The following is a 15,078-nucleotide window of genomic DNA, read 5'->3' as shown; positions in this document are numbered from 1 at the left end:
TCCCTCTAAATCAACTTCGAACTTCCCGAAACTCAATTTCGACTACGCGTACAAGTCATAAAACATAAAGTGAAGCTATTCGAGGCCTCAAACAACCGAACGATGCGCTAGATCTCAAAAATGACCTGTCGGGTCGTTACATCCTTTGTATACACCCTTGTAGTTCGCTTTGGTTACATTTGATACATGTTGTATAGAACACAAGTGATACAAGCTAGTAACGATTGGCCTAGAGAAAGCTTATGAAAAAGTCCCAAGAGAGGTTCTATGAAGATGTTTGGAGGCTAAGGGAGTGCCAGTAGCATATATTCGAGTGATCCAGGACATGTATGATGGAGCTAAGATACGAGTAAGGACAGTAGGAGGAGACTCTGAATACTTTCTGATTGAGATGGGGTTGCATCAGGGATCTGCACTTAACTTGTTTTTATTTTCCTTGGCAATGGACGCATTGATGCGACACATTCAAGTGGAGGTGCCTTGGTTCATGTTATTTACAGATGACATAGTTCTCATTAATGAGATGCGGGGTAGTGTTAATAAGATGCTGGAGGTCTGGAGACATAGTCTAAAGGTTTCAAGCTGAGTAGGACCAAGACCGAATACTTGGAGGGCAAGTTAGCGGTGTTGCCTAGAAAGCGGACGGGGATGTGAGACTTGATACGCAAGTTATTCCTAGGAGGGAGAGTCTTAAGTACCTTGGGTTTGTGATTCAGAGTGGTGGGGATATTGATGAGGATGTCGCACATTGTATCGGAGCAGGGTGGATGAAGTGAAGGCTCGCTTTCAGTATGAATGTGCCATTGAGACTTAAAGGTAAGTTCTACAAGGTAGTGGTCAGAGCGACTATGTTGTATGGGGCAGAGTGCTAGCTAGTTAAGAACTCCCATATCCAGCAGATGAAAGTAGTGGAGATGAGGATGTTGAGATGGATGTGTGGGCACATGAGTTTAGATAGAATTAGGAATGAAATTATTAGGGACAAGGTGGGAGTGGCCCCTGTCGAGGAAAAGATGCGAGAGGCGAGGCTGAGATGGTTCGAACATGCTAAGAGGAGAAACACATATGCCCCGGTCAGGAGGTGTGAGAGGTTGGCCTTGGAGGGTAAGAGAAAGCGTGGAGGTAGGCCGAAGAAGCCTTGGGAAGAGGTGCTCAGGCGGGATATGGCACAGCTTGAGCTTACCGAGGGCATAACCCTTGATAGGAAGGTGCAGAGGTTGAGAATTAGGGTAGAAGGTATACAACCCATGAGACTCACCCAAAATAAAGGGATCTCAACCCAACTTATCTAAAAATTTACTTAGTTGCTCCAATTTTACTTTTTTTTTTTCTTGTATTTTCAATTTTCTATTTTTTTGTATTTCTGCACCACCCACCCTAGCCCCTTATACCCCCCCCCAAACCCCCTAAAAAAATTTTACTTTTTTTTTGTATTTTTAATTTTCTATTTTTTTTGTTTTTCCGCACCACCCACCCATACCCTACCCCTACCCCCCACCCATCCCGCACTAACCCCTTAATTTTTTTTTTGTATTTTCAATTTTCTATTTTTTTTATTTGTCTGCACCACCCACCCTCCCTACCCCTACCCCCTCCCCGCGCGCACGCGCAAACCCCCTCAAAAAATATTTTTAACTTTTTTTTTTTTATTTTCAATTTTCTGTTTTCTGTTTTCTGTTTTTTCATTTTTTTTGCCCCACTCACCACCCCAATCCCTCCTCCCACCCGCAAAATATTTTTCAACTTACACATTTTAAGGTAAAAGGCTTTTTTGTGCAAGATGAGCATGGTTCTAAAACATGGGTCAAGTTTGGTGGGTTGGGCTATGACCCATTGTTTAGCCCATCTTGACCCAACCCATCTTAGCCAAAGTAAACTTTGGGCTGGGTTGGGCAATGACCCATTTATTGACCTAACCCATCTTGACCCGCCCAAATTCAGCCCAACTCGTCTACTTGCCGCCCCTAGTGTTAGTATGGTATCCCTTTTACCCTTAGTTTGCTATTTTCACATATCTTGTATTGTTAGTACTTTCATCAATATCCCTTTATTTGATATCACTATATATCTTGCATTGTTATTACTTGTGATCAATACTTCTTTCATCTTCTCCTTTGCTATCTTGGATTTAGTTTTCTAAATATCCTGTATTGTTATTACTTGCTATCAGTGCTTCTTACATCTTTTCTTTAGATCTTCCGAAAACAGTCTCTCTGCCCACCAGGGTAGAGTTAAGGTTGCGTATATCCTACTCGCCCAATACCCCACTTGTGGCAATATACTATGATGTTGTTGTTGTTGTTGTTATAACTACAAATAATAATTAGGCAAATTATAGTTACTAAGCTCCAAACTATAGTGTTTTATGAAAATTACTCTTATTGGTATTACACGTTAGACAACCCAATGTGCGGACGAAGCAAAAGGCGAAAGCCCCAATATACTGAACCTAAGTCCCCGTGATTGCATTAAGAAATTTCAAACATGTCTCATATCCTGATAATTTTGCCTTTTAAAAAGGGGATTTTTACATACCTATACACTATTGGAAACTTTATTACCTTCCATACTCAAGTTTCACTTTAATTACCTCCTATATACAAAATTACCAATTATGTACATTTTTAGGATTTAAGGATAATTAATCAATTCCTACAATCACTGTAACGTTCAAATCTCACTCCCCCCATGTTTCTCTCTCTGTATCCCACTACCCCCACGTTTCTCTCTACATGCCCCCAGCGTATCTTCAGTATCTCCCACCATTAACGCATGTTTTCACTCTTCTTTCAAAAATTCCTCTACAGTTTTAATCTCTTCTTCAAAATCCCTCTCTATTTTTACATATTCCAGCCCTAGATACTGTAACATCTCGCGTTTTCGTACGATAAAGTTTCGACTTCAGTAAATTGACATAAACTCAGGGATGAGATTATCTTGATGTTAGCATATTTATGCTATTTATATCAAGCAATAAGTAAGTGTCATGAAGGAAATGGTACACGAATTAAAGAAAATGACTTTCATTAAAGGTTATCGAATTTGGATATAATACGGTCCGAGCTATAATACCCAATACTTATGGACTAGTACCATGCAAGGTACCATATGACCAGGGTAGTATGATGTATAAAGTATATTACAAATAAGTAAAATTTTAAGTAGTTTGAGATAATTTTTAATTATGCGGGTAATTGATTAATTACCGGATAACGAGACATTACCTAATTAACTAATAAGTGGATAAAGATTAAATTTAACCCTCCCACCCCACGTGGCAGCAAGCCACTCCATAAAGAGATGACTATTAGTCATTCTTGATGGGTGGCAAAGTGATGTGTTATCAAAACACTTCATTTCCAAAGATTGTTCAAAACAAAATCACTCTATAATCAGATCTCAAACCTCACTTCATAATATTTTCAACGCCAAGACCTTACAACCAGAAGTAAACATTAGTAATTCCCCTTGCAACCAATTCTGGCGATTCTTTTTTGTCTTAGCAACGGAGAAATTTTGCAGTTCTAAAGAAGTACGGTGCAACCTTTTCCAAGAATATCATACGAATTTTTCTCTACTCCAAGTATGTTAAGGCTAAGCTCTTCCTTTATTTTGCATGATCTCGTAATTACACGAGTTTGACAACGTGACACGAAAAAAAAAATTCATATCCCAGAATTTACGTATATTTTGTTAGTCTCGCAAGTTACATATATTTTCCTAGTTTTGTAAGTGAATACCATGTATTTTTGGAGATCACCCTCTACAATGAACCTCTACCGGAACAAAAGCATAAAGGCAGCTTTCTGATTGATGTCATTTTGTTGTTCTTAAACACTAGAAGAACACTTTACCTTATTGCCCCCAATTGGTCGAGATACAGAGCCTAGTATGGCCGAGCGCCTATGAGCGAGCCTACTACAGCAGAGCAGTTATATATATTTATCGAGCCTTATAAGGCCGGACAACTATTTTACTTATTATATTGAGAGAATAGAGTGAGTATCAGCAGGTGAGCATATCTTCAGATTATCTTTGACCCCCAGCTGTTTTCAATTATTATATTATCAGTTCAGTTTCAGCTTTCAGTATATTGCCTCACATACTCAGTATATTATTTCGTACCGACGTCCCTTCCCTTTCTGGGGGCGTGGCATTTCATGCGTTCAAGTTCAGACAGACAGAAGGATAGACCTCCTCGGTAGGTGTTGCCCGAGTTCAGCTTTATCAGTAAGCTCCCCGTCTTTCGGAGTTGCCGGGTCTAGCAGTTTGGTGTACATCTTGTGCATATATGTAGATAGGTTATGGGTAGGTCTGGGCCCTGTTCCGATCACAGTACATCTATCATTAGAGGCTTGTAGACATATCTTGTCAGTTAGTGCAGTATGTTGGGCTTGTAGGCCCTATACGTATATTTTGTTGGCTTGTCAGTTGTAGTAGTAATGACGGCCTTGCCGGCCCAGCTTTATGTTGACATTTAGTCAGCGTCAGTCTCTATCCAGTTTAATATTTTGCGTCACACATTATTTTGTAATGTGGCCCATGGCCAAAGTATGACATTACATGTTCATAGTCTCAAGTTGCAAGAGGTACGCAAGGATAGGTGTGGCACTAGGTGCCGGTCTCGCCCCTAGGCTTGGGGCGTGATAGATGAACTACCAAAATTGTAGTTGCTTAAGTTTTTGCTTAATTTTCAATGAAGATGAAAACATTGTCGAAGATTAGCCCTAAAAAGCTAAAGTAGATGATATTCCTACTTTTGATTTGGGTGTTTTCTCACAGGATTCACCCAAAAAAATTTCAAAATCGGCACATGCAAAAGCAGAGAGACCAAGACCAAGCTTTCCCCTCGTGAAGCTAGGCCAGAAGCTCGAACAAAATAGAAGCACGATAGGGATACTAGTGAAGCCTCGACGTCTGTTAAATCTGTAAAACAGAAGGGCAAAGAAATTACTTCAGATGATGATTTTGTCGAAGAAGAAGTTATCACAAAAATTACAAAGAAAAGCAGAGTTTCTCCTAATGTTAAACCTTCAAAAAAGAAGAAGGTGCAAAAATCAGCTAAAACTATACCCCAACAGTCATTGGAGAAGGTACAATTTCAGTAGTTTCAATTTTTTTTGTTTTTTGTAAAGCTAAAAAACTTGTTCTCCTTATTTTTGTGTTTTTGTATTTGTAGATATTTTATCTACATTGTGTAGATATGTTGTAGGTTAACAAATTTTCTTCATGTCACTGTAAATTATTGTCTTCTTGTAGATATTTTGTAGTATAAATGTAGTTATACTGTTATCTGATTTTGAAACAAGTTTATTAACTTGCTGTTTCTTTTGCTGCAGAATCGAAAGTTTTTTGCACCACATAGTTTTGATTATGGCATCACCAGGTTCCATACATTATACGACCCTACTATTCCTGGCTAAATCAAGGATTTACTTTCTGAAAAAGGGTTGAAGCTGTTCAAGAAGACATGTTTTGGGTATTTTCTTTCCTTGCCAAAAATATGTATCCAAAATCAAGCAATTCACCTACTTATGAAGTATGAATTGAATGCATCAGGTTCTGACTTTCTTACAGCAGAGATAAAGGGTGAGAGGTTGAATTTTGGGTTGAGAGAGTTTGCCCTGATTAGTGGCCTTAGATGTTTTACAAAAGTGACGTACTTTGGTTACACAACTACGTATGACAGTAAAATAATGAGGATCTATTTACCGAATAAAGAAAAAGTTGAGAGGTCATACTTGAAACAAATTGTAACCTGCCATAGTTGGGTGAACGATGAGGATGCAGTCAAGCTGTGTATTCTCTATCTCATCGAATTCTTCATATGTCCTTCAGACAAAGAGAATTTAGGTTTGATAGACCATTTTAGGTTCTACTTGGTGGACTTGGGGCAGTATGCGAACTACACATGGGGTATCCAATCTTATACACATTTGCTTGAGTCCGTTAGGCAGAAACTCAACACCTCTGTGCATTTTTATCTCATTCGAGGTTTTGCACTAGCTATGCAAATATGGTTGTATGAGTGTTGCTCTACGGTTAACACGGATATAGCTACAAGATTTGCTAATTCGATCCCCCTGCGTACTTAACTGGACAGCTAGTAAGGACAAGATATGGTTATCTGCATTGGAAGATAGAATGATCAAACAATTATGGATCAAGGTAAATTATTTTCACTTCTGCGCACACAATTTAATACAAATTATCTACGGAATTAATATATATTATGAGTAGGTCTCTCAAAGTATTTTTCCACTCAGTTCACCAACATAATTGAAGCACCAGAAGAGCTTTCAAGAATGAATTTGCCAGATAAAGTTGAATACATCCTTGTAGAAGATGAAACAAAGTCTGAGCATCCGACAGATTCTCCATCTCCATCCGGTCATAAGCAGGCAATTGGAAAAGATGACAAGAAAGACATTCTGAAACAAATTAATAAATTAAAAATAAATGTTGATAAGGTGACATATATACATAATCTTAGATGGTTTCTTTAATTTATATTATGCAAATTATTTTGTTAACTCTTTCTATTTTAATATGTAGGTGGCTTCAGACCTTGGAACTTTCAAGAAAGATGTTTTTAAAGAACTAGGTAGCATTTGACTGCTACTCAAATATTCAATCAAGGGTGTTTTAGAGGCGATAAACGCTCAAAAGCATAACATTGATGCTAAGGTTTCATTCGAAATATAGTCATTTTAGACAACAATTTTTACAATTTCTAAGTATTTATTATCATTCATAAAAGTATAGCCTAATAAATTATGCTTGCAGTTTGCTGGCAGTTCTACGAAAAATGATGAGCATTGCAAAGAAAAGAACAATCAACACATTTCGGACGGTAGTGTTAAACCAGTGTTGGCCAGTAGTAGTAAAAAAGGTATCTACGTTATCTTTACATTATATCTACATATATCCGTGGATTACTAACAACAAATCTACATTATATTTCCAATGGTTTTCTTAGATACAGGACACCTGAATGACATTCAAATTGAGGAGAATGTTCTTGTAAGTGTTGATTTATCTTCCAAATTTGAAGGGGCATTTGATGAAGAAAATGCAGGTATGATATAGTACATGTTATCATCATATTCACAATTTTCATATCAAATGCAGGACAATATTTCAACAAATTTACTATACTTTCACTACAATTTATCTACATTTTTGTTAATATTTCCTACAAATTATCTACAAATTAATTAAGTTGCGCACATTTATTGCAACAGAGAAGGAAACTATGCATGTGGACTCTCTAAAATAGGAAGCTAATATTGGCATTCTAGGAGAGCATTCAAATGAGGAGAAGGAGACAACAAAAATTCAATCTCTCATTCAGCAAGAAAACATTATACAACCAGGAGACGATTGTTGTGAACATTTCAGTGGTATTATATGTTACATTACAGTTGTAGGGAAAAAAGGTTTTGACAATTTATTTCAATTTTTCATAAAGAACTGATGCAACATGTCTTCTTATTCTTTTATTTTAAATTTTGAAGGTGAACCAACCGGCTACATTAATGTAGGTGATTCGGATGACTGCAGATCTGAAAAAAGGGAAGTAACACTTGATGATTTTGAGTTTCCAGAGAACTTCTCCCACATTGTTATGTTTGGCGAGCCTATCAAAGATGACACAACCCATGCTTTACAAGGAAGAACAAGGCAGCCTGGAAAGCATGCCAGATCCCCCTTTCTCCCTTTTTACAGTTCTGGAGGGAGCACTTCAGGAGGACCTCCAATTTTCCTCATCAATCATTCATTTACTGGGGTTATTGGTGACGATGTTGATCCTGACTTGTTGAAAGAATTCAATAAGTGGTTGTACGGTGTCAAATAGGTGAGATTATACAAGTTTTCATATTATCGAGTTCATACAATTTTTTGATTTCCAGTTGAATCTATATATTTATTGTAATTGCTATGTGTTTAAATAGGAGGAAGGCGCTTTATTCTGTAAAAGATAACCAGCTTAAGCCGTGGTATGATCTTGGAGTGGAGAAAGTTGATAAAAAGGAGTGGCTTTACACTTTAGCACATCCCGGACAAGTCCTCAACGACACGGTAAACACATACCCTGGCAGAATGTAATGATTAGTTGAAGTATTCTATTATTGGAGAATATTGTAGTTTTTTTATTTAAAAACTGTAGTTAATTTGTTTGAAGCATTAAGACTTTTTTTTTTTGCAGCACATTGATGTTATCTTATACTCTTTGAGGAAGAGAGGAAAGTATGGTCCTGTGAACAAAACATGGTTTACAACCACTAACTGTATTTTCAAGACTATAATTGAACAAATTTATCAAAGATACATTAATGCTCCTGACGTTAAGAAGCTTGCTATTGTCAAACCCCAAGACATCGTATCAGAATATATATTGGGGTACAGGCTACTTGCAAATGTTGCTTGGGATCAAGTTGATTTTGTGATTATGCCCATAAACATTGTGGAAAAATTTCATTCGTTGTTGGTTGTGTTTGACATTATCGAAAGGGTTCTATATGTTTATGATTCTATGGTCTCTTCACACAATTACATCCTTGTTGAATCTGTTGTCAACCAATTTGCAACTATGACCCCCCTATACTTGTCATGCACCGGCTTCTATGGCAAACGTCCAAACATCAACTACAAGAACACAAAGGCATACATTTAAAAAGGTGTTACTGACCCTCTTGACATTCAGTGGTTGGTCGGTGAGATACCCCAACAAAAAGAGGGATCACTGTATGAAAAGCGGTTTTTCCTTCTATTTATTTAAAAGATTTTATTCAACTGTTGAATGCTAAATCTTTTCCCCTAATTTCTGTTTGCAGTGATTGTGGTGTATACGTTGCGGCATTTGCTGAATATATCAACATTGGAGAGCTATCGATTTCAAAGGAAGACCTTTCTGATATTGAACAACATTGTAGACGCTATGGAGCTCTACTTTGGGATTATGCTAGGTAAAAGAAAGATATTGGTGCAATTAGTGAGAGTGAGGTGACTGGCAGATTACCAAGAAGAAAAGGTGCACCAGCTCCGAATGAGAGAACACAAGTCCAGAAGAAGAAAAAGAAGAATTAGTTTCCCTATTCTGTAGAAAAATTGTAGTTAAAATGTGTAGGTGTAGTGGGTTTGTAGTAAAGTTGTAGACAAATTGTTAACTTAGAACAAGTCAGTTGAAACATATTTGTAGTAGATTTGTGCTACAATTGTTTTACCTTTTGTTTTGTTATTTTGTCCAGGAAATTACTACTTTAAATCGAAAACACTATGGAGATCTTTTTTTGGTTCAAAATTGTTAGTACTTTATTCTACTACTTTTGTTTTGTGTTGTTACCCTTTGTTTCATTATTTTTAGCATATAATTTCTTTACAACTTAACTATATTTATGATGTTTCATTATGTATTAAGTCAGTGGGTTGGGGAGATATTGATGTCCCTAGGGTGCGAATTTGCAGATGTTCCTCATCTGATTAGTCTGTCTAAGAGTGTTGCAGCACTTTCTGATTTTACGGTTGAGTTTTGTGAAACTGGGAATGTCGTTCCCATTCTCTTACTGTTGCTGTGATGAATCCACCCTAAGGATGTTGGCTCAAGAAATGTAGTTCAACAAAAAAACTACAAACCAATTGCATTAAGAGTTGAAAATATTTCATTATAGGAGATAGTCTATATTCAATTTATCAACAGAATTACAACTCAACTATAATTCTCTAGAACACCTCAAAACAATCTATCAAAAGTTGTAGTTACTTTATCAATTTTTATTTTCTTTTGGGTGCATTCTTACAAGATCTTTTGTTATGCCCTTCTAGCCAACAGTTTCCACATGAAACCTTGTACTTCTTTGCTTTTACTTCATCAAATGGTTTGTATCTTTGTTTCTGAGGTCTCCCTGGATGTCTTTTTCCAGTTGGTGGCTTTACAACTTCTTTGGCTACATGTTGTGGCACATTCCATTTGCTTTCATCAGGCAGCGGGTCTACTGGTGTTTCATAAGTCTTCAAAAGACTCTCCCTCGTGTAATAAGGAGAACAATAGTTTTCATAAGACTCATCCTTGTGCCTCAAGGCCGCCAAAGCATGTAGACAAGGAAGTTAGTCAAGATAGAACTGTCCACAACTACATCTCTTGTTTTGAAGGCAAACAATAAAGCGCTTCACACTGTCTAGCACTATATGGATGTGGTATGTTGAAGACCTCACCTAGAAATTCATTACAAGCACACAACTAATTGTCAGCAATATGTACAAAATACCTACAATTTTACAATAAGTTATCTACAATTAGCATTATATATTTAGTTTGATGGAATCATTGATCTGATGTTACTGGATATAGCTTACTCTCATCTTCTTCAATAATGTCATGTTGTCCTCCAACTCTTTGTTGTATTTTTTTCCAATGTATGTGAATGTACCCTTTGCTTTCAATAACTTTTTATTATTCCAACTTTAAAGAAGAGTCCTCATGTACTCGAATAGGTCTACTATGGGCAGCTCTCTTGCATCTTTTGTTACCGCATTCAATAACTCTGCAATGTTTGACGTTATCGTCCATGTTCTGTTCACCGTAGCATGTACCCAAGACCATCTGTGATAGCCAATATTGTATAGGTATGCTTTAACATGCACGTCGATCTCTTCAATCTTTGGCATTCTTTCATTAAATTCATCAATTGTGTATGATCGTGCCGTGGCAAAGTACAATTTGCTTAACTTTAGATGACCCTTCTTGAACTTTGACCTTACATTTGTCCAAATGTGCCACACCACATGCAAGCATAATGTGGCATTCTGGTATAAACATTAGATGTTGCCTTCAAGATACTCTCATTCAGGTCCAAAACAACACACATATTTGGTTTTTCACCATACGCATCTTTGAATTGCTCAAAAAACCAATTCCATGCTGCGTCATTTTCTGAATCAACAACAGCATATGCCAGTGGTAATATGCTACCTATCACACAGGTGGCCAAAAAAAATCAATTTCTGTAATAAAATTTGATAGTATAAAAAGCACATACTGAAAACAACTTTGCAGCAATATTTCTACAAAGAATTTACAATACATGCTGCATCCATTGTGTTGGTTGTTAACATTATTCCCCTGTATGCCGACTTCAAGAAGGTGCCATCAACTACCACAACTGGCCTACAATACTCCCAATTCTTGATGGACGTACTAAGCGCAACAAATGCGTACAAGAAACAATCATCTTCAGTCTTCTTCAAATTAACTACCGTCCCCGGATAAGTCTTCTCTAGAATATACAAATAACTTGGCAAGCGACTGTAGAAATCAGCAGGGTGACCTCTCAAAAATTCCAAAGTCTTTTCCTCTACTCTCTAAGCTTGCATGTATATTAAGTTCACAACATGATCTGACAACATGTCAGTTTGTATGTCTTTTGGTGTGTATATTGTCTTAGGAACCGTATATTTTAGCATCGCCATGCTGCCAACTACCATGGCAGTTGCTTTGCGTTGTATGTGTGTATTGTCCATCAAAGAGCATGTGTGCAAGCTGTTGAATTTTTGAACCTTGAACAATGCTGATTCGTTTATGCTGGTTGACTTGAATTGCCATGTACAATTGTCCCCAACACAAACCAGACAATAGCTACAGAGAAAAAAAAACAAGTTAAAAATTGGTATGAAAAATGAAGCTACAAAATAATAGGCTATTTAAGCACAAAAATCTTATATTAAATAATTTATTTACAAAAAAACTATAAATTTATTAACAATTATATACAAAGAAAGTACTGCCAATAACTAAAAGAATACCAAACAACTACAAAATAAACACAAATAAGAATTTGACAATTGAACTATTCCTACCTTCTTGCGCTAGACCTCTTCACCCTAAATTGGAACTTATTCATGACAGAATAGTATTTCATTGCATTGACAATTGTTTGCTTGTCTTTGTAGACTTGGCCTACTTCAATAACATTTGGTGTATGTTCTGCTATGATGTTACTTTCATATTCCATAATCAACGGAGAAGTTGGCATATCGATCAACAGCACTATTCCAGATGAACCTGCACTAGATTTAAAGTATATACAATTCAGAAATATATTGTAGCTAATTTGTAGTAAAATTGTGCAACAATTGAAATTGAATACTTCAAAAGTTATAATAGTTGAACTACATTTGTTAGTTGTATCATTGTAGATATTGTGTAGAATAATTGTAGAAAACAATGAACTGACAGAACATCATCACTGAAAATACAGAGCAAACCTGCAATTGTGCTCGTATTAGAGATACTGCCTTCCAAATCGAAATCACGCACTGTTATACACAGCAGATACATTCCTAAGCTTCTGTTTTCCTTTTTGGTCTCCATGTATACTCGAACTCCCATATCATTCCTAATTTCCATTGGAGGACAACGTTCATTGACAGTGTATTTGATTTCTATGATTTTCTCAGAGGTATTGATCATTAGATGCTCTGCAATTGTAGAATTCAATTTATTGTAATTTGAATCGTCGCTTACTACAATTCCATCAACATTAAAATCGATGTACCTCCCAATGCTATCCCAATGACCATTTAGCTGAAGCATAATAGCTAAATTATCATTATATCGTGGAATTTAATACGATTGAAGATAATTGTTTGCAATTTTTTTTCGCCGATTTTCGTTTCTAATTTTGTAACCAAAGGAGATAGAGAAAATCAGAGTATTGAGCTTGATTGTGCGACGTTGATGAGAGTAAATCGACGTAATAGCAGGCTTAATTAAATTGCGAAGATTGCATCTGTAAATTCTTCAAAGAATCCTCTGTGATCCCAATTTTCCGCGTCTAAAAATGGAAGGCTAATGCAGAAAGGATTCTACTTTAAATAAATGTATATATTTTGTAGACTAAACATGGATAGATCCGGTAATTATGTAAACATGAATATTTTTGGTAATAAAGTTTCTAATTTTGTATAAATATGAAAAAATTCCTTTAAATAATACTAACTTTTACATACATTTGATTTGACAATATTTAGTGCTATTTGTACCCCTTTATAATTAGGACAATGTTGTCATACCGAAAACTTCATATAGCAAAATATGGATTTCGATTTTTTAGTACTTCATGTCACAAGTAACGAGCGCAAAAATTGCACGGGGCGCCCTATTTCGGCGCCCCTTTTTAACCTGTAGCCGCTTTGTCTTTCTATTTGCACCCGTACCCACTTTTTAAAAAACTTCAGCTACCCTTTCTCCTCCCCTTCTCCTTCTTCATTTTCTCATTGTCTAGAAACACAACTCCGTGAGGACTGAGGAATGATATGGTCATACCATTGATCAGAAAAAGGCACCAATTTTTATCCAACAAAAAAATAGCAACACGAAAATCAAATATGTTGTAATATAGATAAAACATAGAAACCGTAAAGAAAATGGAGAAACTAATCATCAGCGATCAGAGATTCAAATGTTAAAAAGAAAAGTTTTCGAAAACGAAATAACATAACAACAAAGCAATTATTTTGCAATAAAAACAGAACGCAAAATCGGATGCATTAGATGATCACAATACAGTTAATTAGATGTAACTGTATCTTCTTGGTGTCCTGAGCTGAAGTTAATTAGACAAAAATTTCAGCTCTAGAGCTGAAGTTTTTCAGTTACAACACAAAAACTTCAGCTCTAGAGCTAAAGTTTTCTAGTTTCCCGGTTACTAAACAAAAACTTATAAAATAAAACTTCAGCTCTAGAGCTGAAGTTTTTATTTTATAACTGGCAAACTTCAGCCCGGTTACTAAACAAAAACTTATAAAATAAAACTTCGCGAGTTACAAAACAAAAACTTCAGCTCTAGAGCTGAACTTCAGGCCCGGCTACTAAAATGCTGAAGTTTTGTGTGATTGTCTTTGCTACTTCAGCCCCGTGTGCTAAAGTTATGCGAAAAAGCGGGTACGCTTGCAAATTTTTTTGCAAAGCGGGCACAGGTTAAAATGTGCCACAAAAAGCGGGTATAGATGCAAATGCCCCGTAACGAGCTGGTCGTTAGGGTAGGCCCACCAACTAGTTCCAGCGAATTTCCTGCACTGATAGGATAATCATAAATTTTCTAATGATAATTTTACCCTTCATATGGACACGCGTCAACTCTCTATGGACAGAAGCATCAAATCTATATATTATTAAAAGGAGAGGAAAAGCCCTCTCCTTAAGCCAAGTGGCAGCCTAAAAAAATGCCACATGGCATAATTGGTTACTAATTAGTTATTTAGTTTATAATTAGTTATTGGTTATTTATTTTTGAATTTAAATACATATAAAAAACGGAAATAATAGAATACAATAAAAAACTACCATATATATTAATTGGTTACTTTACTTGGATTAATAAATATAGATATCTTATAAATAAATATAATTAAAAAAATGAAAATTAAATATATAAAAAATAACTACCCATTCAAATTGGGTGGGAGTAGTTTCAAGTTAGAGTTTTAAAATAATTTTAAAATAAAAAACAAAATTTATAAAAACAATGAATTACCAATTCAAATTGGGGAGTAGTTTCAAATTGGAGTTTTAAAATTATTTTAAATTAAAAAAAAAACGAAAAATCTTTTTATATATACATATAAAAAACGAAAATAATAAAATAAAATAAAAAACTACCATATATATATATATATATATATATATATATTAATTGGTTACTTTATTTGGATTAATAAATATAGATATCTTATAATTAAATATAATTAAAAAAATGAAAAATCAATATATAAAAAATAACTACCCATTTAAATTTCGTGGGAGTGGTTTCAAGTTTGAATTTTCAAATTATTTTAAAACAAAAAGCAAAAAAAAATTTACCTATAAAAAAACGAAAAAAGAGAAGAAAAACTACCCATTCAAATCGGGAAGTAGTTTCAAGTTGGAGTTTTAAAATAAAAATAAAAACAAAATTAAATAAAATAATGAATTACTAATTCATATTAGGGAATAGTTTCAAATTGGAGTTTTAAAATTATTCTAAAATAAAAAAACGAAAAATCTATTTATATAAATAATATATAATATAATATAATATA

Source organism: Nicotiana attenuata, unplaced genomic scaffold, assembly GCF_001879085.1.
Source record: "Nicotiana attenuata strain UT unplaced genomic scaffold, NIATTr2, whole genome shotgun sequence".
Taxonomy (NCBI): Eukaryota; Viridiplantae; Streptophyta; class Magnoliopsida; order Solanales; family Solanaceae; genus Nicotiana; species Nicotiana attenuata.
This window is presented reverse-complemented; position numbering follows the sequence as displayed.